The following is a 24,641-nucleotide window of genomic DNA, read 5'->3' on the forward strand; positions in this document are numbered from 1 at the left end:
AAAAGTAAAGGTGTTTATTGTCTGTCTCCCTACCCAATTTATGGAAGTTAAAATAGCCTTCAGTTTTAGAAGAATATGCCCATGATTTTCAGAAGACATGAAGAAACTTTTAGGTTGGCAGATCTCTTTCAACAATTGGTATCAATCTAACAGCTCTTCAATTGCCAGGGCTCTGTCTACACAATAGGAAATTAAATATCTAAGCAGAAAATAAAACATCACAGAGAACTGTTAGTTGCCAACTGGAAGTGTTCCACATGTTCTCCCTCTGTTACTGCTGCATTATTTGGGTGAGGAGGGAGATGGTGATTTCTCACTGTCCTTTAGGTACCCCCTCCCATCTGGGTTCACAAACATAAGCCTCTTGGTTCTTACTGAACTGTGTTCTGTGTTCTCACTTGTCTTTAGGTTTAACAAATAATCATAGTGTTCGTCCAATATGAGGCTGTTTAAAAACCATGGAAGAATGATTCCTAAGTTAATAAACCTAAAACACATTTGCCCGACATAGTTCCTTTAATTTTTAAAGGCTTGTATAATTTAAGGGAATTTAAATCCATGTGTTTTTTATTCACTTGCAGTGACATCATCAAAATAGTCCTTTAAACAGCTGGTTTAGCCTTTTTTAATAAAGTTCTCTTATGACTTGTTTCTTTTTGAAAACAAGATTTTTTTTTTGCCAAAGGCAAATGAACTTAAATGCCAAAAGATCTGTATTTCAGTCAAAACTCCAAACCTGTATATTGTTAGGTTGAAAATTTTGCAAACTGGCTCCTGAGTCTCCACTGAAATTAGCTGCAAAGAAGGAAAAAGTGTCATCTGAATGAAGTTCATGGTCAAACCTGGTATCAGAAGACTAAAGAAACATCTATATTTGCTGCTTAATTTTGTGCCAAATCTGAAATGAATCAATGTACAATGTGTATTGGATTATTACAGAAATGTGATCCACTGCCAAGCAGTTAACTTTTCCACCATCTCTGGTTATCACGAGTAAACCACAATGCTGTACTCTCCAGAGGTTAGAAACCCAGCACACGGCGGCTGTCTGAGATTTGTGAGATGTGATTGTTTTAACAGAGTCATTCTGGAGAAAAATCTTTCACTAAACATTGTAGATGCTCATGATAGATGTGTGTGCATGTGTGTAGGAAATATATATATATACATGTGTGTATAGAGAAAAATATATATGCATGTATAGGAAGTATATACACATACATTGCTCTCTATATATACATATGTATATATATAAATTTTTCTTTTTTTTAATAAAAATACTCTCCTCTAAAGACATGTTTAATGATTTAGCAAGTCTGAGCATAAAACATGTAAAGGAGTTCAACCTTTATAAATATATCCACATGCTGCAGTCAAAACAAAACTCTCAAAGCATTTTGGTATTAGCAATCCGAGACTGCTTTTCTCTTTGTCAAAATGTATATAGCTAAGCAGTAATCAGAGAGATGTATGACTGGGAGTAGTTGAATTTTACAGGAATCTGTGAAGCAAATGGGCATTTTGCTCCCCCACCCCCCAGGCCTCCAGCACAACTTCAGAATCCAATGCTCCATTTGAGAAACAAATTTGTCTGCCATCATGAAACTCCTCAAAGGCTAATTCCCCTAGAATAGGAGAATTAAAAGTGAGAAAGAAAGAACAAGAAAGGGACAAGTTCTTGGATTCTATTTTACAATTGAGATTTTTTAAAAGAGGAACTTTACATATACACACTCACATTGAAGGTGCATAAATATTAATAGAGCCAGGTTTCTGATAAAAATAGAAACTAGAATCTTTATCACTGTATTACTGCTAACAGATTTGATTATATCATTCTTTTTTAAGGAGAGCTCTGCAGTTTCCTACAGGGTGGAAGTTGTTTGCTGTCAAAAGCTCTGGAATCTTCAAACCCAGTTTTCAAAATCCAGTCTATATGATATTAAAAGAATATTCATGAGTTTATAAAATTGTCTTCTTTAAGAAACTTTAATTAGCAAAAATTCATTTTTACAAATGAGATGATGATTCCTGTGTACTTACTCTTGTCCAAGATTTGTCATGAGATACTTCATTGAAATTTCAAAACCTTGACAATGAGAAGACCATTGTTTCCAACTGATAAATATAGAATCTTTGACATATAGAGCTATAGCAGAATGAATGAATTTCATTATGAATATATAGTCACAGAATTTTTAGTGGATTCACTGCAGGGTCCATTTAAATATGAACTTCCTTTGTGCTTTGGATAACTGGATGTGGATGAAGGTTGGATACAAAGTTCAGAATTAAAGCAGGAGAGAAATCTAAAGGAGGTACCACCCTTTGAAGATCAAACTGAAATTAAAGAGTTGCCAGTGACAAGTAGGATTTGATTTAAAGACATTTGATTTGTGTCTTTCAAATAACTCTTTGACTATATAACATGAAGTACATCACCATTTGCATTATTAAGCAATAGAAGTTTTCAGAAGTGTTTTATATATTGACTTTTCAGCCTAATCCAAAGAATGCTGTTTCATATTGGCAGTAAAACTGCTAGATTCCATGACTTAGCTATGTGACCTTGGCAAGTTACAAACTTTCTGTATTGCAATTTCCTCATTTATAAAATGACAGTGATGATATATAGACATATTGTACAAAAATGAATGTACGGAAATATCTGAAAGTCTTTTGACTTCATTATAAGCTGCAAAGATATCGCTGTGTTCAATTATAGTTACACAACAAAGTATCATCTCATCCTCTCTATCTCTCTTTTCTCTTTCCCCCCTCTCTTTCTCCCCTTATCCTCTCAAAAATACATTCTCTCCTAGAATCACAGGGAGTCAGAACTGAAAAAAGCCATAGAGATCATGCAGTTCTATCAAAGAGAAAATAAAGTTCCAAAAAAATTAAATAATTTATCCAAAGTCACAAAGCTACAAAAATAATTAATGGCATAAGCAGGTTTAGGTCCCAAGTCACTCGAACTCCTAATCCTCACCTCCTAGGAAGGCACTGTAGCTGGGTAATTAAGAACATAAGATTTGATAACAGACAAATGGTTCAACCTCTGCAGTTCTACCATTGACCAATTCTCTGCATCTGTAAAATGGGATTAAAAACAATATAACAAACACCTGGGATTGCTGCATTTGCAGAATGTATGGAATTTACTAGCACTGGATGAACATTATGGATTATGAACATCCATATTTTCTCACTGCATTTCATTGTTTCTCTGGAGATAGTTAGGCTGCATTCCTTCACCTCCATTTTTCTGAAATGGACTCAAGAGTCAGGAATTGCCTTCTCAATAGCCCAGAAGACTCTACAACAGAGTATTAACAGCCAACTTGAGTTCTTGCTACACAATACTTTGAGATAGGTAGTAGCATGGAAACTCCATTACAGATGAGAAAACTAAGGCACAGAAAAGGAACTTCTTCAAGAGCACATGGCTACTAAGTGGCTCCAGAGCCCACATTTTGTATCATTGTGATACACTGAAGCTAAAGCAGGGGAAGTCATGCAGCATCAATCACTGAGTCCAAGTGATCAGGGATAGGAAGTCCAGAAATGTGCCTTCTTTTCCATTCTCTATGAACCTCTATAGAGAACTGCCTTCTAGAGAATTATGTGTACATAACTCTCAGTCTGCAAAGGAAATGGGCTCCACAATTTTGACATGGCAGAATCACCATTGACCTGGAGACCTAAAATCTCCCAAGAAATGAAAACAAATGGGATGCCACAAACAAGTCCTCATGGGTGCTTGTCCAAGCCCAGACATTTGGGGATAATCCTGCTGGGGGTAATCCTGCAAATCATACAATCAGAGATGCTGCAGCTCAAGGTTAAAGTGGTCAGTTGCCAGGGGAAACATGCCCACTGACGTCATCATTCTTAGAAGTTGTATTCATCCCTCATTTCTGGAAGCATTAGATTCATCTGCACGTTGGTGTTAAAAAGCTAATTTAAAAATGGAGTCGGATGTTTAATTATTGTTTGATTTGGGGTTGCAGCCTTTCATTTTTCAAACATCTTAAGAGCAGAGAATGAAAATTGTTACCTAAGAAACTATTGAAATTCTCTTAACTCTTCTGGGTATGTATTATGTATTCCATGAGTTCTCTGCCAGGGATATAAGTCAGAAACTCTCCTGCTGGTTTTGATTACAGCTGCAAAGTCACAGATTTGAACAGCTCTAGACAATCATTCTTCTGAACGTGCACATAAATATAAAACATTTTCTTTATCCTTATCACATAAACCTTCAACGAGGTTTGCTTCAAAGTAAATTCCAGTTTTCTTTCATTTTGTCCTCATTTATCATTTTAATAATTAGCAAACTGCATTTTACTTTTTTGCAGAAAGCTACTCTATTTGCATATTCAAAGGTCATTGTGCTGGTTCAGGCTATTTAATATCAAAGCAATGACAATTTAACAATCTCTTCTTCTGGATTCAGATAAAATACAAAATTACCTCTGGCTTTTTAATTTTGTACATTTAGAGACACATGATAAAAATATGAGATTAAGATAATAGAATGAGTAGTATAATGAACCATCAGTTAAGCTATGGTAAACTTTCTTCATATCTTGCTTCGGGTCTTTACATTGTCACTTTATTATTTAAAATGGAGCCATCACATTTCAGTAAGTGATATCAAGAACATAATTTGCTAAGACACCTCTTTATTTGAGGCGCTGTCAGGACTGGCAATGAGAAATGACACAATCCCTCAGTTATAAGCGACAGGCGCCACTATATTAGTCCACACTTGTGTATTTCTCTGCTGTTTTTGAAAAATTACATTTCCTTTGTGTAAGCAGAACAAAAAGAAATAGAAATCGGTTCCATGTGAATTCTGTGGTCCTCTATATTAAACTGTAATTGTTTCCTGGTAAAAAACCAAGCCTGCAGGATTTCCTGAAAAATAATTTACAAGGATGGGTACTGGGTCCAGCTTGCTTTTTTCCTTGTGCTTCTGTGATTGATGACACTGCAAGCAGCTGATAGATTTGCTGCTGCTGCATCTCCAGAAAGTTCTTTTGCTTTAAACAAATTGCAATCTCCTCCCATTCCCCTCCCCCCCCCCAAAAAAAAATCTTTACATGGCATTCACTTTCTTGGCTTGTTGATTCTTCATTGCTTTTCAACTTCGGCACTGCTCTGAGCAGCCCAGTTAATGGGCCCAGTTGCATCAATAGAACTATGAAGCCAGTTTGGATGAATTATTTAAGGTAATGGCTGGGTAGAAATTTGTAATTCAACCTAGTTAGCTCAATATTAGCTATGATCTTCAGAAAGGTAATATGGAAAGAATGCTGGCTTAGGGGTCCTACAAACCTGAGTTCAGGTCCTCCCTCTACTACTGCATAATGTGTACATGCCACTTAAACTATATGAGCTACAATTTTCTCTTATGCAAAACTGGGGAATGATGAAGCCTATTTTCAGAAGAGGAAGCAATGAGCTGCTTGTGAGGCCACAGTGAGTTAAAGGTTAGAAAAAACTCTGTAAATCATAGATGGTTTTACAAATAATAAAGCCCTAAAAATGGCACATCAGGGCCTCAGGCCCCATTCTTTAAGAATCCCCATATTATTTTAATAACAAATACCAAGGAAGAAAAGCTAACTATCTTTAGGCCTTACAGTATGCCAGGCGCTATGCCAGGCCCATAATACACACTCTGATTTATACCTAAAAAATTCTTGTAAGAATATGTCATTCTTCTCTTTTATAATAATTATGTCTAATAACTATTAATTGCATGATATATACCATACACTGTGCTAAGTAATTTACACACAAAATTTCATATAATCCTTAAAATAATCCGAGGGAGAAAGTATAGTGTTATCCCTACTGAGGAAGTGCAGGCTCAGGAGAAATTAACTTGCCCAAAGCCATATAGCTGGTAGGTGGGACTCATTAAACCACTTCCCATCAAAAACATCAGCCTTATCTCGACTTACACACTCTGTTTTTGACCTTTTGACCTCTTTGAGGCTCGCATACATTTTTTAAAAATTTTTTTAATGTTTTATTTATTTCTAGGAGAGAGAGAGAGAGAGACAGCGTGAGCAGGGCAGGGTCAGAGAGAGAGGGAGTCACAGACTGAAACAGGCTCCAGGCTCTGAGCTGGCAGTCAGCACAGAGCCCGACGCGGGGCTTGAACCCACGAATCGCGAGATGATGACCTAAGCGAAAGTCGGACGCTTAACCGACTAAGCCACCCAGGAGCCCCGAGCCTCGCATACATTTTAATCTGACTTTATTTGTAAAAGTGTGCAGTGGGACTGTGGGTTGAGTCGTGTGACATGTTCTGGGGTCCTCAGATCTTCTGTCACACCTCCATGTTACTGTGGCCTCGCGGACTCTGCAGGATCAGGCAAAGCCCGCAGGCCTACAGGTTTCCTCTCTTATGTGCCTTGGTGTGCTTCTAGGCAAGGATTGGCAGCACAAAAGAAATAAAGATCCAAATACACTATGTCATATGAAATGAGGTTAGAATAATGACATCAGCTTCCTAATAAACTCCACTTGCTATGGTCTGGCTGTATATCCAGCATGGATAGTCCTATGGTCATTTGTTATTGAAAATAACATGCTTTAGAAGGCAATACCAATTAAGTTCCATAAAAGTCCCTTCTATTCATTTCTAATATTTGAGTCCCTGGCACAAATAATGGAGTTTGGAGATGCTGCATCATAAGAAAAATCATAATCCATCAAACCTGCTTGTGTTGAGGCAGATGGGTTGGTGAAATGTTTGAGTGGCAAATTCTCTACCATTTTAAAGGAGATTGAGGAGCAGAGCAGAGCACCAGATGGGAACCTGAGGGCCTGAGGGGCCTGCCAAAAATCAGACCAAGTTAACATTCACACCTAGAAATTAAATCAACTGAAATATCTTATAACCAACAATGTTTGCTGCTGTTACATATGGGGAATCTTTATTACCCCCACAGTCCTAGATGGTTCCTTCATGGATCCTAAGCTTTGCCATCTGCCATGTGTACAGTGTGGTGAACAAAGAAGGAAGCGGGATGAGGCACATCCTGTTGGTACCCACTGGTACTTCCAATGAGGTGATTACTTGTATTAGTTCTTTCATCCTTGTCCTGAGAATTAAAATGATATAATATGTGCCAAACACACAAAGCAGGACTGTGTATGGCACACAGTAGGCAGTCAAGACCTGCAGGTTCTTGTTGGTGCTGTCATTGTTTTCATCCTACTTTCCTCTTTTCTTTCTAGACATTCTTCACCAACTCAAGCCATGTCCTACCCATTTGTCTACCATTTTGGAGACAAAAAGAGAAGACATAAGTAAGAGGAAGAAATAAAGAAATAACTTAGAAACAGGAAAGCAGATATGGTTCCTCCAAGATGTGATGAATCTCTCTGATTCTCTCACCTTAAATAGTTTCGAGAGAGTTTATGAGCTCAAGGAGAATGCTTTACCTCAGTGTGCTTATCTACAAAATGGGAGGGTGGGTGATATGAATGCGTTGGCTCCTCCAGGGAAGACAGGTTTGACAAGCTCTCAGATAATTTAACATCGATATATGGCCAAGGAGCAAAGAGCCCAGATTTCTGCTGAATTCCTAAATGCCAGTGGGAGGCATCATGCACATGCATGGATCTAATTCACTACACTTCCTTCTTTGCCAGAAATAGATGCAAAACTTGCCTTAAACATAGCTGTTTTTACTGGGTATTGTCTGCTGTGAATAAGGAAGTTTTTAAGAGTCTTGTGAGGACAAAGAAATGTGTGATATGTTCATCTTAACTTCCCAATATGAGGAGACACAGAGTATAATATAGGCATTTCTCTCTCTCTCTCCCTCTCTCTCTCTATATATATATACATATACGTATATGTATACAGTATATACCTATATATATACATACACATGTACACCTATGTTGTACACATATTTAGACACACACAGAGACTATTACACTTAAAATATTTTTGTTCATGACACACTCTTAATGTTGACTTGTACAAGGCCTTCTTTTCTTTGTTTAAGTAATACATTAAACTACTAAAAAAAAAAAAATACCCTTCCCCTCATGGAAACTAGAACATTGACAGTTGCTTACATATACTTCACTGATATTATCTCAAGCCCTTTCTATACCCCCCTGAAAAATAACCATATCCTAGGTTATGTGTCCATCATAAACTTGCTTTCCATTTATATCATTTTATCATGTCTAAAAATTATATTCTCATTTTAGTCATTTTTAACTTTAAAAATGTTGTATGTAATATCCTGGGACTTACTGTTTTTATCTAAAATCATTGCTACAACTGATCCATTTGGTTTTATGTAGCTATATTTCAATGTTTTTGTTGCTTACATTGTATTCCATTGCATAAATACACCACATTTTATTTATCCATTCTTTTGTCAATAGGAATTTGAATTATTTCCACATCTTGCAATCTGTCTGGCCTGAAATGTATATTAATAAGTAACAATTCAATGAACACCCAGTGCTGTTCTTTAAACACTTTACCATTTGGACACAGTCATGAAACCAATGAAAGGGGAAGGAGTAAGGGTTGAGTGCATTTTAAAGGAAGGATTGCTTTTTGGGGGTGGGGGAGTTCCCTTTAGTAAGTGCTGATGCTTGCCTATTTGCTCCAATGGATGCATTTTCATGAGGATTTAATTTACCATCCCCCGAGCTAACCATTTCCAATTAATAATAGCTTTACTACTTTCAGCAGGTTGCTGTGCTTCAATTTTTCTCTATGAAAATAACCAGGCTGATTTTAAAACTCTGTAAGATTCCTCTCACCCACTAAGATCTTAGGGCCTGAAGGAGAGAGAGCCCCATCTACAGTAGGAAAACTTAATATTTGTTGTGGAATTAGGAAGCACTTAATAATCTATATTTTACATGCATACACTTATTATTTTCAATTTGGAGTTAAAGAAACTGAGGCAAAGATAAATAAAAAAAGCAAAAAGTGCACACACCTAAGGTTTTACAAAGCTAGCTTGTGTGAGTCATGGAATGAAGATAGAAAGAAATCCATACAGCCTAACGCAAAATCCCATTCTCTTGGACGAGCACTCTGGATCTCAACCAGCTGAGCCATCTTCCGAATTCCCTGAAGTTCTAAGAGTGATCATTGTTAAATTAAATCACACCACTTTCATCTTTAGCTGGAAGACCTTCCTCCCACAAAATGAGGAATTAAATTGACACATTTTTTGGAATAGAGGTTTTTTCATCAGTACCTGGTTAAAAAAATAAATCATGCATGCATTTTTTGGTTTGTTATCAAGATTATTCACTCATAAGTGAACAGAGCAAAATTAAAGTTGATAAGACTGACGATGTGACAATGATTGCTGATGAAAAATTTTTGTTTCACCCGTGTTGCAAACTGTGCTATGATAGCATATTCTTACGACATTGTATATACTTACTTCTTAGACATTTCTCCATACTATGACTGCAGCCCATGGAAAATTGAATTTGGAATGTAGAAATTAGCACAATATTTGAGTATTTTTGTCAACATGCAAAGTTGCAGTATTTTCAGTTTATTAAATATTATCAGTGTATGAAAGCTTCAGTTCATTAGGAAGCTGAAAGAATACAGTGTTGCCAACTTATAATCATCAGCCAGTGAACATTCATCTTGTGTTGTGTGCAGAATACTGAATGAGGCAGTTGGGGCATGATAAAAGAAGTAGAAAACTCTGCATCAAATGATTTTATAATTTAATTGAGAAAATTATCTAAACTTAAGAGCAGCTTATTAAATATCAAATACAAATTTAAATGGTATGAATTAAATTGGTATATACTTACAGAACACAGAGTAAAAGAGGATTTACAGATTCATCAGAGATAAGGTTTAAGGAAATTACATGAGTTCTTACTCCTTTCGCATTACTACTGTGTGCAAGCCTCCGTGCTTGCACTGCACAAGCTGTATCTCACTCCATTTAGCTGTTATTTCTCTTTAGTGTCCTGTTGTACATCAGTTCTTGGGTGTGTCCTGGTCTTTCATGGTTTTGACACTTTTCAAAACTACTCACCTGTTATTTTGTAGATTGTCTCCTGATTTGCATTTGTTCAGGATTTCCCCATACCTGGAATGAAGTAAATTTTTGGCTAGCATAGCCCAACTATCACAACAATGATGTTTCTCTCCTTAGTGTATCATATCTTGGGGTTCACGATATCAGCATATCTTATTACCGGTGTCTGTAGGTTTACCCGCTATAAAATTACTATTTTTTCCTTTGTAGTTTATAAGTATTTAGGGCAGGGAAGATTCCTTGAAATTATGCAAATCCTATTTTTTCCTCAAATAATTGCCCCCCTAATTTTAGTATCCATTGGTGGATCTTGTCTGCACATTACCAGTGGAGTGTCTGCCTAATAATGGTTCTCTACATGGTTCTCCCTGTTCTTCTACATTTGTTGATTGGAATTCTATTGTGAGGAAGAGCTGTCTCTTCTCCTTTACATATATACATATGCATATACATATATATATATATATATGTGCATGGATTATGGATATCTATTTATTCCATGGGTTAAATCCAATATTATTATTAATTTTGTTGCTTGTATTATTCCATGTCTGGCCACTGGGAACTCTCTCAGATTGGATCCTGTCATTTCCTTGCTTTCTGGCATAACATACTAGTCCAGGTTCATCTTGTATATTTCTTGCCCTAGATCTGGAATCAAATACTTCTTCAAGAAGATATTATTCCTTCTACTGAAGAACACTGATTAGATGCCAAGATTTAGGTGCTATGTATGCTCAGATTAGTTTTTTATTACCATCTTCAGACTTCTCATTAATGAGAACTAATCTTGGTGAGGTGGGATAAAACGAACCACCAGCCTTTAAAGTATTTTACATGCCACACTAAAGAGTTGGGATCTGATATCATTGATATCAGAGAGAAATTTTGTAAAACTAATCAGGGGTATAGGTGATGGAATTGTGTTACAAGATAATTTTCATACTTGGATGCAGGATACAACAGATGAATGGACAAAAGCCTGGATGATTAAGAATAAATACCTAGGTAAGGTTATCTATGCACTGAGTGAGGGAGGCCCATTCTTAGAAGTGTAGAAGGAAGAAAGAAAAGGAAGAAGTAGAAACATTAGAGAAAAATAATTGGCTAGAGATCGTGACAGACACAACAGAGGATTGAGGGAAGTGTAAAATTATTCTGTTTGGTATTTCAAAGAACTAAATATATAGAGGTGTCACTGGTAATATCAGGAATGATTGATTCTGTGTCAAGAAAGCACAGATTTCAGTTTTGACATATTTAACTTAAGAATTATTGAGACATGTTAATGGAAATCTCCAGTAGGAATGGAAGGTATTATACTAAAGACAGATACTGTATTTTTGACTTCCTAATACCTATCTCTGTATCTCCTTTCAATTGGTATTTAGAATAATAATAGCTAACATTTTTAAGTGCTTACTTTGTGTCAGGCTTATGCCAGGCATTTTTGTATACATCAAGCATTTTTATCTACATGACCTTATTCAGTCCTCATAATAATCATATTTATATCATTTTCATATTTTTTACGGAGAAACTGAGATTTGAGGAGGTTGAATAGCTTGACCAAAGAATTACAGCTAGTAATTCATGAAATCAAGACTTGACTCCAGTTCATATGATTCCAATGCCCCTACTTTTAATCAATAGACTGTTTTTGAGATAAAAGTAGGTAAATACACAGAGTGATCAAACACAAAACATATCTTACAGAAATAGATTTAAGACTAATTTGTGTAAATGAATTCACTAGAAGAGTAAGACTAAAGGAATGAAAACACATACCTTAAGACAGAGTCTCAATAAAATAGATTTGAAATAAGGAAGGCAAAGTCAAAGATGATTAATGGAAGAAAACAAAAGGAAATATAAAAATATTGTTGTCATATCAGAGAAAACCAAAGTGCCATGGTCAGAGATCTTACCAGCAATGGGGTAAGCTCAGTGCAGACCAATACTCCTGCCAAGCACGATTACAAAATACAGACCGTCAAGCTATTTGTTTTAAGGTATCAGAAAGCTTACCAGATTAGCGAAGACGTCAAAAGACAAGATCCCAGAATAAAAGGAAGCCTCTAGATAAACTGAACATTCATGCCTTTGCTCCTGTGGCACTTCTACGTTTTCAAGCAGCAGCTGAGAAGCTATATAAAGCTTCTAGGAGTCTTAATATCACTTGGGGTAAAAAAAATGTATTTCAGGGTCACCAAGAAGAAAAAGCCTGAGCAAACAATCTACACTTTCAGCTGGGACCACAAAAGCCTATACTCTAGAAATTTACCATCCCTCATATAGAATAAAGCCCACCTCCAATGGACTTGATCTTAGATTTGGTTAGAGCAATCCTTCCAACACTAACTGCCTTCCAGTAGTAACAAGTGGAGGAAGATAACACTTCATAAATGTTCAGACACTGTGTCTAGGATTCAATAAAAAAAATTAGCCAGTAGTGAAGAGATAAGAATAAATGCCCAAAGTTCAAGATAAAAAGCAGAAAACAGAAATAAACTTATAAAAGATCCAGATATTACTTAGCAGACTCAGATATTAAAATATATCTCATTACCATAATTCAAAAATAAAAAGGCCAAAAGAAAGATTTCAGAAGAGAAATGGAAACAATAAAAATGAATCAAATGGGAACTACAGAATTGAAAAAATATAATTGAAATTACATCTTAATAGACAGATTTAAGAGCAGACTACATAAAACTAAAAAAAAATGTTTCTAAACTAAAATTTGTGTCAAAATAAAATATTCTAGCTGAATCAAAAAGATAGTGAAAATGCATTTTTAAAAGTGGAGTAGACTGTATGATGTGGTAAAAGGTACAGTACACATATAATTGGAATCCTAGGAGGAGAAAGAGAATAGGGCAAAAGTAATACTGAAAGAGATCATGGCTGACAACCTTCCAAATAGATGAAAATACACCAACTCACAGGTTGAAGAAACATTACAAATACTACTAATGAAAAAACAGCCATACTGAGGCACTTCAGGAAATTTCCAAGAAAAAAAGGAATAAGTGTAAAATAGTAGCTAACGTCTCAACAGAACTATATGAAAACAAAAGATAATGGGATGATATTTTCAAATTGCCAAGGAAAAGAAACAACGGGAAAATACCAACTTAGATGGATTTGTCTTATGGTAATCCTTCAAAAGAGAAAAAAAAATGAGATGCTTTCCAACCAAAATAGAGTGTGCATCACCCACACTGAAGGAAGTACCAGAAAGCCATTCTTTAGTCCAAAGTGAAATGATCCCTGATGGAAGCGGTGAAATCCTGGAAGAAATAAAGAACAAGGGAAAAGATAAATGTACAGGGAAAATCTAAGTGATTATTAACTGTACACAAGAATACCAATGATATCTTGTAGATGATTAAAATGTGTGACAACAAAAGCACAAAGGGCAGAAGGAAACAAGTGTTTTAAGTGTTCTACGACCCTTATGTTACTTGGGTAGTGACATAAATAATTCATTTTTAAAAAATACTTTTGTAACATTTTTATTTATTTTTAAGAGACAGAGAGAGACAGAGAGCAAGCTGGGGAGGGACAGAGAGAGCTGGAGATACAGAATCTGAAGCAGGCTCTAGGCTCTGAGCTGTCAGCACAGAGCCCAACACAGGGCTTTAACCCGTGAACTGTGAGATCATGACCTGAGCCGAACTCAGACGCTGACTAAGCCACCCAGATGCTCCGTGACAGAAATAATTTAAATTGGAATTTAATATGTTAAAGATATTTACAGTGATGTCTTACAGTAGCCAATGAAAGAATAATAATAAACTGTAATAATTGGTGCTTTGAAAGAATCCAATAAAGGAAAGAAAAGGGAGGGGCAAGTAGATGACAAATTAGAGAAAAGATTTAAGTCCAAACATAATAATTGCGCAAAATGTAAATATACTGAACGCTATAAATACCAAACATTTTAAACCACCAAATAATATTAAAGGAAAATGACCACAGGCATCTTAAAGGACATACTTTAACTATAAGGAAATAAAAATAAGGAAAATAAAATAATGGGAAAAATAAACAATGCAAAATGAATAGTTTAGTAATAGCTTTATTAGTATTGAAAAAAACAGAATGTCTGAATGTATTGCTAGAGATAAGACAGATTTTTTCATAATTATAAAATGGTCTATTAAAAAGAAGTTGAATGAAAGCAAAATATATGTGCATAATAAAATATTCCCAAAATATATATAAAGTTGACAAAAATAAAGTGAAAGAAAAATCAGTGATAGATGAATATTTTTAACACATCTTCTCTGTAACTAATACAATATGTAGATTAAAACAAACAAATAAAAAAACACAAAGGAATATAACAGAGGGGCACCTGGGTGGCTCAGTCAGTTAAGCAACCGACTCTTGATTCAGCTCAAGTCATGATCTCACAGTTCATGAATTTGAGCCCCATATCAGGCTCCACGATGACAGCACAGAACCTGCTTGGGATTCTTTCTCTCCCCATCTCTCTACCTGTCCTCCACTTAAGCTCACATGCTCTCCCTCAAAATAAATAAACTTAAAAAAAAAGAGAGAATATAATAGATATGAACCACATGATTAATGTACTTGATCTGTAAAAAACTCTGTATTCAAAGACTACAGTTTTTTCAGAGGAATACACAACATTTACCAAAATTAACAAGACACTGGGCCATAAGGCAAACCTTAACAAATTTCAGAGATTGGCATCACAGCATACATTCCCTGACTAGAGTAGAATAAAGCTAAAATTAATATCCAAAAGGCAGTTGAAAAACCCATGAATATGAGAAATAAACAATTTACTTATAAATACATGGATCAAAAAATAAATCAGAATGAAATAAAAACCATTTTGAATCAAATGGTGTGAAGCTATGATACGCCAAAACTTGTATGATGCAGCTACAGCTGTATAAAAGAAAAATCATAATCTTAAGAATAAATATTCAGAAAGAAAAGAGCTGAAAGCCAAGTTTTTAATTATTCATCTCAGAATTTAGAAAAGAAGAGAAAATTAAAGCCAAATAAGTTTTAAAAAACTTTTTAATGTTCATTTATTTTTGAAAGAGAAAGAGACAGAGCATGAATGCGGGAGGGACGAAAAGGGAGAGAGATACAGAATCCCAAGCAGGCTCGAGGTTCTGAGCTGTCAGCACAGAGCCCGACAAGGGGCTCAGACCCACAAACTGCTAGATCATGAGCTGAGCAGAGGTCAAACACTTAACCCAACTGAGTCACCCTGACACCCTAAAGCCAAATAGGTTTTAAAAAGGAAATCATATAGAGAAGGAAAAAAAAAAAAACAATAGAGTACAAACATAAAACCTAACATAGATAAAACCAAATATTTAGAATTATTTCCTAAATAAATTGAGTATCAATAGTACAGAGAAGTCACAAATTACTAATATAGAAGCAATAGAATCTCATAACTTCAAATCCTGTAGGTCTTAAAAGTTCAAAAGATATAAACAACATTATTGCAGTAAATTTGAAAATTTAGATAAAATGCACACATTTTTTGAATAACACAAATCACCAAATCTGACCAAAAGAAAGAATCTGAATAGTCCTTTATCTCCCAAAGAATTTGGTCCTGTAATTAGAAAACTTGCAAGAGAACACTGCACTCAGGTTTCCCTGTTGAATTTTTCCAACCATTTAAGGCAGAAATAACACGAATCTTACAAAAACCCTTCCAAGAAAATAGGAAATGTAAACTTAGAAACTCATTTTACAAGATTGTCATAACTTTGATACAAAACCTGACAAGGGCATTACAAGAAAAGAAAATCAGTTTCCTTCAAGAATTTAGATGTGTGTCTTAAAATTATTAGCCACTAAATCAAAACGAAGTTGGAATTGTTCTACAAATATATGGTTGGTTCAACATTGACCACTTAATCAATATAATTCACTACCTTCACAGAATAAGAGAGAAAAATTACATGACTAACTCAATAAATGCAGAGTGACTGATAAAAAAATCAATACTCATTTCTGACAATCTTAGTACATTGGGAACAGAAGAGAATTATCTTAATCTGTTAAGAGAATCTCTAAAAATCTACTACAAATACCACTTTTTGCAGTGAACTGCTGAAGGCTTTCTACCTGAGATCAGTGGTTGACGGTATCCACCATCACTATTCCTATCAATCACTGTACAGGAGGTTCTAGCCAGTTCTATGCGGTTCTAGTTGCAAGAGCAATCCCAGCACCACCCAGCAGTCTCTGATCCCTTTCTCTGCATATTGTTCTCTATATCAACTATCACCTTCAAAACATTGTGCATTTATGTATTTATCCTTCTACAATCTAAGCTTATTTATGGACTGTTCTTTCACATTTCTAACAGTGTTTGCCATGTGGCAAATCCTTAATACATCTTAGCCAGATTAATTAAATAAATGAATAAAGCTTAAAGATGATTACGTAGAAGAAGCCATTATAATACTGAAGTTGGTTTTTATTTTATTTTCATATTCTTGTTTGGTATTTCTCTCATTGGAGTCCACACTTAGACCTTTGGGGACCCACAGAGGCCACATTTCACAGCCTGGCTGGAATATTCCATGACTCTCAGAATGAGAACAATGAAGGGAGCATAATTCTGCTGTGAGAGTAGAGCATCTTAATGTTAGCTTCAATATTTTTTAGTACATTCATAAAATGTTTAATGAAAGTGTGATAAAAAAGAAGAGTGGTTTTATTAAAAGAAAAATAAAAAGTTCTGTGTTGTTTCAAGGGATCATCTTTTGGTTTGATACTCAAAATGAACTGAAGTGAGAGAACAAAAATATGCTTGAAAATAACGGATTCAGTGTGTTATTTATAATATATAATGGAACATGTTCCTGAGAAAGTAGGTTACTTCTTTATGCACATATAAATTTGAAATTAATACAATAAAAAGTTGAACATCTTTGGTTAAGGAGGACAGTAAGGTCAGATGTCAAACTCATAATAAAAACATTGCTATAGCCAGACCAGAAAGTGACTCTCTGATCTTTTTAGGTTTTTCAATAAGTTTTTCTGATGATTTTTTTCCTTCTTTCACCATTTTTATAGCCTCACTCTTAAAAGACTCATTTTCTTTCAAGAATAATCACTCCAGCAAGAGAGAAAATATCTGAGTTTCAACAATAGTTGGGTTTCTTAAAATTTCATCTTTAAAAAGAAGATAAATAAGACAGTGCTTTGGAGGAAAATGACTAATCTGGAGCTCTTTAACTATTTCTAGAGCATCTATAAGTAATTTTGGCATACCACCTTGCAAAATTTTGTTATGTCTTGAATTAATATTCACCTAAGAACAACTATATCTTTAAAAAGTATGTAAACGGGTCAGTTTCTAGCAGGCAATGTTCTTTAACCTCCCTCCATCTGGAGAAGAGAGTCTTTAATTACTATCAAGCAAGGAAAAACATTATCCAACTTCCAACATTCTATTACAAATTTCCTGTATGGTAAACTATCTTGAGAGATGATATCTGTATATCGAAGTCTCTTAAAAATGTCTGAGAGTACAAAATGACAAGGATAAAGTTTCAATCCAAAACATAAATTAACTAGTTTCTCAGATGTACCTTTCCTGCTCCTCAGATTTCTCCCTGGTCCCTACCCTCTTCCCAACTGCAAGGCAACATGACATCATGAATAAATAAAATGTATTCTGAAGTCAGTCAAATATACATTTAAGTCTCAGATCTACCACTTACTGTGTGAATTTGGGCAAACCATTAACTTCTCTGGGCCTCAATTTAATCATCAGCAAAATGAGGCTGTTGATAGTTCAGGGAAGCCAACTGCAAGGACTAAATGAGGTAATTGATAGGCATGACTGGAATGTAGTAGGCACTTTGGGAACAGTAAAAAACTTCTTCTTTTGATCAATGTTTCTTCACTTCCATTTTCTATAGAAGTATGGTATGTCCTTTTCACACCCAATATATCGAAACACCATTCTTCTTTAATCTCAGTCTTTTCACTCCCATCTACCAGCAGCATGATCTTGAATAAATGGTTCATACTACATCTGGAGCTCATTCTCTCATACCTTCTCTCTTTCTAGGAAATTTAAGGCTTAGAAATAATAGCTATGAAATAAAAACTGCTTAATATGTGCTAGCATTGTCTTAAGTAGTAACTCACTTATTTTTCCCATCAACCTTATGAGGTATGTGCTCCTATTTGCATTCAAGAGAGGCAGAGAATAAGGAAGGGAGAGCTAAAGTGACTTGCACAGGATACACACAGCAAGTGCCGGCAAAGAGTCAAACCCAGAGCCTCTATGTAGAAATCACTATGCTAGAATACCCGTCAGTTTATTTTAATGTGACTCCAGAATTTAATATAAGATGATGTCTTGAGACACTCATCCTTTGATTCTAGGATTGAAAAAGACGACACAAAAGAAAGGAAGCTTAAATAGTTCTCAGCAAGAGACAGCCACAAAGTGTGTCCCCATAAAGTGGAGTGCCACTAATAAATGATGGCCCTTTGATGAGATAGACTGTTCTCTTTCTGGCTTCCCTTGAATAGAAAAAGGCTGGGTGGAACCCAAACAGGAAAGCTGACACAAGAAATAAGATTGCTGGAAACAATATCTTCTGAGTGACTCCTAACATCTATTGCCTTCTTATCAAAATGCATCAAAACTCTTGTCCCTTGAAATCCAAATCATAGATAACATTGCTTGAATACCTACTTTGTGGCAGCCATGTTGCTAAGTTCACTTTTGATAATCTCATCTAACTATTACAGCAACCCATTTCAGAAAAATACTATTCTTTTGCCTATTTTATAAATACAGAAACTGATGTTGCACAAGATTAATGAGTTTGTCTATGACCATATGGTTGATAAGTAGTAGGAATGGAGAAAAAACTAGTCTGTGGTTTTCCCTGACTGAGTGAAGGCAGAAAATTTACCTCATAGAATGTTATAATTGAGCTCCTTCGTTTAAGACTCTCTGGTTCACTCTACTCTGTATGGATGGAAAAAAACTGAGGCCAAAACCAAAATAGTAACTTGCCCGACCAAAGTCCTCAGATCATTAATGGCTGATGTAGAACCTTACTTTCCTATTAGCCTGCTCGTGTGTGTGTATGTGTGTGTGTGTGTGCGTGTGTGTGTGTGTTTTCTGCCACACTACTCTGCTTCTTGCTTGGGGTAAAAGAGTGATTACAGAATCCATGGACATAAATTTCAAAAACCTCCACAGTTTGTTTTCTGCAGTTAATTTCAAAAAGGAGTGAGTGAGTTAGAGTCAGGAAGGTTAAAAAAGCTGTGGAGGTGGGTCAAAGAGAGTCAAATATGGAAAGAAAGGTCCCAAAAAGTGTCCTTAGCTGGCCTCTAGTGAACACTGGAGGGCTTTGTTCAAAAGAACTTGTAACTAAAAATAAGCTGGGAAAAGTGCCCCTATAGGAAAAACAACATTTCGTGCAAAAGTATGATTTCAATAAGTCAACTGAGTCCAAGTTTAGACTGTGATTCATTTTACAAATGAAGTTACACCCCCAGATCATGTATGCATCCAATTTCAGCCTTTGGCCATATTCTTCATCACTCTTGTGCGACATGTGTTTATTAAATTATAGCCCATGCCCTGTTCTGTGGTGTGGACTGTTTATCTTGTAGATCTGAAATAACATAATTATTTAAAGCAAGTTTGAATGGCATATTATTAAATTCCATTTTTTTCTTTTCCACCAACAGAAAGTATTCTCATTTTCTAAATTTAAAATATTTATCTCTTTAAATTTTGATACAATATCTTTGATACATACACAATAACATTAAAAGTTGTTTGTGTAATTATACTGTCAAATAGTTCCATTTTCCCTCTTAATCTTCCTCCAGAGTATTCAGTGCTGAAGAACTGGTGCTGCCAGACTATAATAAATCATCCCTGCAGGCCTCTAATTTTGTGCCATACAAGAGAAATTTGGGAAGGACAACATATTTTTTTCAAGCAAATACATATAGGTATTTTGTATTTGTACATGTAACCGCATATTGTTGGCACTTGGATTTAATTGCCTGACTTTTGAAGTAAAGGTTTGGCAGTTATTTCACACAAAGCTCAGTCAAGGTGGTACTCCATATCTATTGTTTGATTTGACTATTTTATGCTAGATTAAGGCAGTGAAAAATTGTACCCACATAACATAACGGCACTAATTATCAAGTGTCCATTGTATGCTAGGCATATTATCTTTAAAACTCACAGACTGTCTGCAAAGTAAATTGTATCAACACTTTTTATTAGATGAAAAAACTCTAGGGGCTCAGAGAGTTTAAACAGTTGAAGAAGGTCAAACAGTAAGTGGCAGAGATTGGGACCTAATTAACATGGGTTGGAAAACACTTTGGGAAAGGTTGACCTAAATGATTCATACAATGTCAACTCTACAAGCTTTTATTTTAAAGAGCATGGGCTATGACATGATCAAAGGCACAGCCTCTTTCCTTCATTCTAGGCTACCTTCTGGCATTTTAATTTTTTTAAGGAAAGGAAACTAACACTTTTTGAGCACTTACATTCTACCAGTTTCAACGTCGGCCTTTGCACGTGCTGCTTCATTTAAAATTTTTTTTAAACATGTGGAAGCTTTCTGACTCTGCTCAGCTACCTCCTACCACAGGTGAAAGTCAAGGCTATTTGGTAGTTATTCAGAAAACTGAGTTCTAATCATGAGAATGAGGTAGGTGACGAATCCTCTCTGCCTCTTCAGTTTCTTTACCTGTAAAATGGGATAATAATACAGTTCCTGCCTGTCTCACTTTTCAGTTAGGGGCAACATGTCAGAGAATAAAATATTAGAGGAGAATAAAATTATATGTATGGACAGGGTGGTCACCTATACAACACTCACATTATATAGTTTTAAAATATGGGATGCATGTGGCCAGTACAAGAAGAGAAGGAAGGTAAATGGGAGGGGAAAAAAAGGAGTGACAGAAAATAATCTGCCCAGGGCCAGTGATTGCTCCTGTTATTCTACTCAATGAGAATAAACCTCCAGTAAAAAGGATTCCATTCCTCCTAGTTCTTTTGTGCTTCTCCAAGTGTGAGCATCTCCCTGTGCTGGGTTTAGCTTCTAGGGATTAGATGCATAATTTTCTAATAAGATGGCCTATAAATGCAAGCCATCTGGCTCTCCAACAAACAGCCACTTGTTTTAATGCAGAACGAAAAACTGGCTGTGAGAGAAGACATATTCCTCAGAGCATTTTCAAGAATAATCTCGATTGTGCTTCTCAAACCATCTGTGGTGAAGCACTATTTTTTCCCAACACTTTTTAAACTAATACTTTTGTAAAATACAATAAAAATTAATTACTAGAAAATAACCACTTGCTTGGATGTCCAGCCATGCCATCTGGCTTACTCGATTTTAATACTTATCTAGTTGCTGACCAGAAACAAGCAATTCAGTGATTTGTACTGGCTCAGGAACCATTCTGTGAGGAGCACCGGTCTAGGGGACAAGCACTAATGTCAGTGCTAATTCTTCTCAAACCCCACACCCTCTTGAAAATAGGACTCCATTTTCTACTCAAATGAGCACTTTTTATTACCTTTGATAATCTTTCTTTTCTTCTCTCCCTGCTGTCCCAGAGGTCCAGTGCCCTTAGGCTCTGCCTGTTTTCCCAAGTAAGCTCATCCTCTAACTTCTTTATCATTCATCTTCACTATCTAACTCTATGTTTGGTGACCTCTGTCCCCAAACATTCCACATTTCTTTTTTTTTTTTTTTTTTTACAAATAGTTTATTGTCAAATTAGTTTCCACATAACACTCAGTGCTCATCCCCACAAGTGTCCTCCTCCATGCCCATCCCCCCTCCCCCCCACATCCATCAGTCCTCAGTTTTTGTCAGCATTCAAGAGTCTCTCATGGTTCGCCTACATTCCACATTTCTAATTTTTCCTTTCCTTCCTCACTTCCATCAATATATACCCATCTTGTAGCCCATCCCCTTGGGATCTTGTCTATAGTAACTGACAGGCTACTTACATCAATCAATGAGTTTATGCTGACGTGTTATGAAGTCATGGCTCACTCCACTCAATGGAATTCCATATATAAACATCTATGTATTTGAGCCTGCTGTATTTAAGGTATTCTACTTGAAATGACAACATAAAAGATATAATATCCACTCCTAACCTGCTCCACGCCGCCTGGATCATATTCCAACTCGACTGTCAAGTTCTTCAACATTCTCATAGTCTACTCTTATTATCAGAGCTCATTTCCCACCACTTCATAGTCTGGCTGGGTGCCTCATTATGGTTGAGCACACCATAATTTTTCAGATTTCTGTATTCTTATTCATGTTATTTAGTCATATTCCAGAACCTTCCTTTCTGTTACTCATCTTTCCAGGCCTACCCCAAGGGCTGCTTCATCTTCATCATGTGCCTTCTAGACAGAGGAACACTCCAGGGCCAGCGGATCTGCCCTTCTCTGGAATCCTGTTGAATTTATGCTCACAATATTAAATATAGCACTATGTCATGTAATTTTGAGTTGTTAAGATCAGCTTTTCTCTTTCTCCATGATTAGATTGTAGACCTCTCCTGAGTAGTATCTCGTTTGGTATGATGACAACTAATGTTCATCCAACATCTTTAGTCATTGCCAGCTAAGATCAAGGTTGCTTCCTTAACTCTCTGGGAAATACAAACACAAAAACTCTTGAGTCCTGGGACTGAGATCATCTTTCCACTCTTATGTGTTTTGTGGAATACTTATCTTGTCTTGTGCCCCATGAAAAATGTGTCAATTCAATAATCAAATAAATTTCAAAACTTCCTCATATTCTTTACTCCACAGCGAGAAAAAGGATTTAAGATAGATAAAATTGGCAAAATGTTGCTAATTGATAAACTTTGGTAATTAATACATGGAGGTTCATTATATAATCTACCTATTCAATGTATGTTTTAAAAGTTCTATTATAAACAGTTTTATTTGTAAATTCTATGTTGCCTGAAATACATAGTTTTGGCCAAACTTCATTAATTTGGAATTCACCAATCCTATGATCATTAGGACTATGTATTAATTTGGTTAAACTGAAATTTGTCTTTGTTTATAAAATATATTCAAAGTTAATGTAAATATAGAGTCCCCCAGTGCTCCCTCAGGAGCACTGTGAACAGAGCATGTGATCAGGTGGGCTCCTGCTGGCTAGAATCTGAAAAACCCTACTGAAGTGCAGATCTACATAAGACTTCATTTTCTTTTTTTTTATTTACAAAAATTATAACCGCTTTATGGACATATAAGTCACACCCCTCACCGTCTTCAGTGTTTTCGCAGATGTGTACAACCATCACCTCAGTCCATTTTAGAACCTTCTCATCACCGCATCCCCATGAGCAGTCACTCCCCAGCCCCCTCCTCCAGCCTTCCAGTAATTATTACTCTTCTTTCTGTCTCTGGAATTCTCTGTTCTGGAAATTTCATATACATGAGATAAAGGGTGCCACTGTTTGAAAATATAAAAGTGTGAAAACCACTTAAACACTGTTTTAAGGCCGTGGTGCTTAATCCGGATGGAAATGATCTACTGGCCCTAATTTGATAGAAGCTCTTCATTGTACCTAGATTTTAAAAATTGGTTAAGTTTAATCCCCAGGCCCCCTCTTCTGTGCTTTCCCACAGAGGCCAGGGAAGGGTTCATCTTGGTGCTTTGCTGGGTTTGTGGTTTGTGGGTTGGCAGCTTGCTTTCAGTCAGCCTTCAATATGGTCTGGTATGTATCACACCATGATTATTTCCGTTAACTAGTAGAGGGTCGGCAGCAACTTGCATATCTCCAGATGTGACTCACCACCCCAAATTAGCACCTGGGGCAGCTCCACAAGGTCCGGGTCTCAGTTTCACGGAGACTCTGTTCAGAGAACATGGAAGGATGAACTTGTTTCTTTCTCCAAAGGATATTTTAGGGACAAATTCTTGTCTTGGTCCCTATTAGAGGTATATTGAAAGACAAAAATTTTCATCTAGAGAGGACTTTACAGGATCCTTGAAGAAATCAGCAAATACTGCTAAGAGTTCTTTATCACATGACAAAGTAGAGTTCAGTAACGAGCTCTTTCTACTGTACCCCAAGGTCCAGGTCCTTATTATAGGATGGAGTGAAGGGCTTCAGAACATCAGCAGTGGAGTCAGAGAGTCTCAGGTGCATCCCAGCTATGCAGCTCCTGGACCTTGGACTTTAGTACCTCAGTTACTAAGCCTCAGCTTCCTCATTTCTCGGAAGATTGGAAATAATATAGCCTACACCATAGAGTTGTCCCAAATGCTTTTAAACGCACTGTTTGCCCAGTATCATTAGAGAAGGTGAGATAAGCACTTGGTAGAAAGCCTGTGCTGGTACAAAGTAGAAACTTGACATAGTCTTACTCCTTCTGGTGGTGGTAGTGGTGGTGCTGATAATACCCCTGCTCCCCAGTAGCTCCCCCAAGGAGGCAGGCAGGACAAGCACATCTCCCTTTGTCATTATGATTAGTTTCCTGGAAGATTGACT

The 24,641-nt window shown here is 36.1% G+C and overlaps 2 long non-coding RNA genes across 3 annotated transcripts in view; one reads left to right on the forward strand and one right to left on the reverse strand.

The window, feature by feature from the left end:
- The window catches only part of LOC120244131, an 81,555-nt gene that overhangs the window by 28,665 nt on the left and 28,249 nt on the right, over positions 1 to 24,641 (forward strand). The window lies entirely within an intron of this gene.
- LOC120244132 lies at positions 669 to 12,652 on the reverse strand. Its single transcript, XR_005531472.1, has 2 exons — positions 10,074 to 12,652; positions 669 to 795 (listed from the first exon to the last, which is right to left on the reverse strand). It is a non-coding gene; the product is annotated as an uncharacterized LOC120244132 (long non-coding RNA).

Source organism: Hyaena hyaena, unplaced genomic scaffold (assembly GCF_003009895.1).
Source record: "Hyaena hyaena isolate Hyena2069 unplaced genomic scaffold, ASM300989v1 scaffold_371, whole genome shotgun sequence".
In the NCBI taxonomy this organism is placed as follows: Eukaryota; Metazoa; Chordata; class Mammalia; order Carnivora; family Hyaenidae; genus Hyaena; species Hyaena hyaena.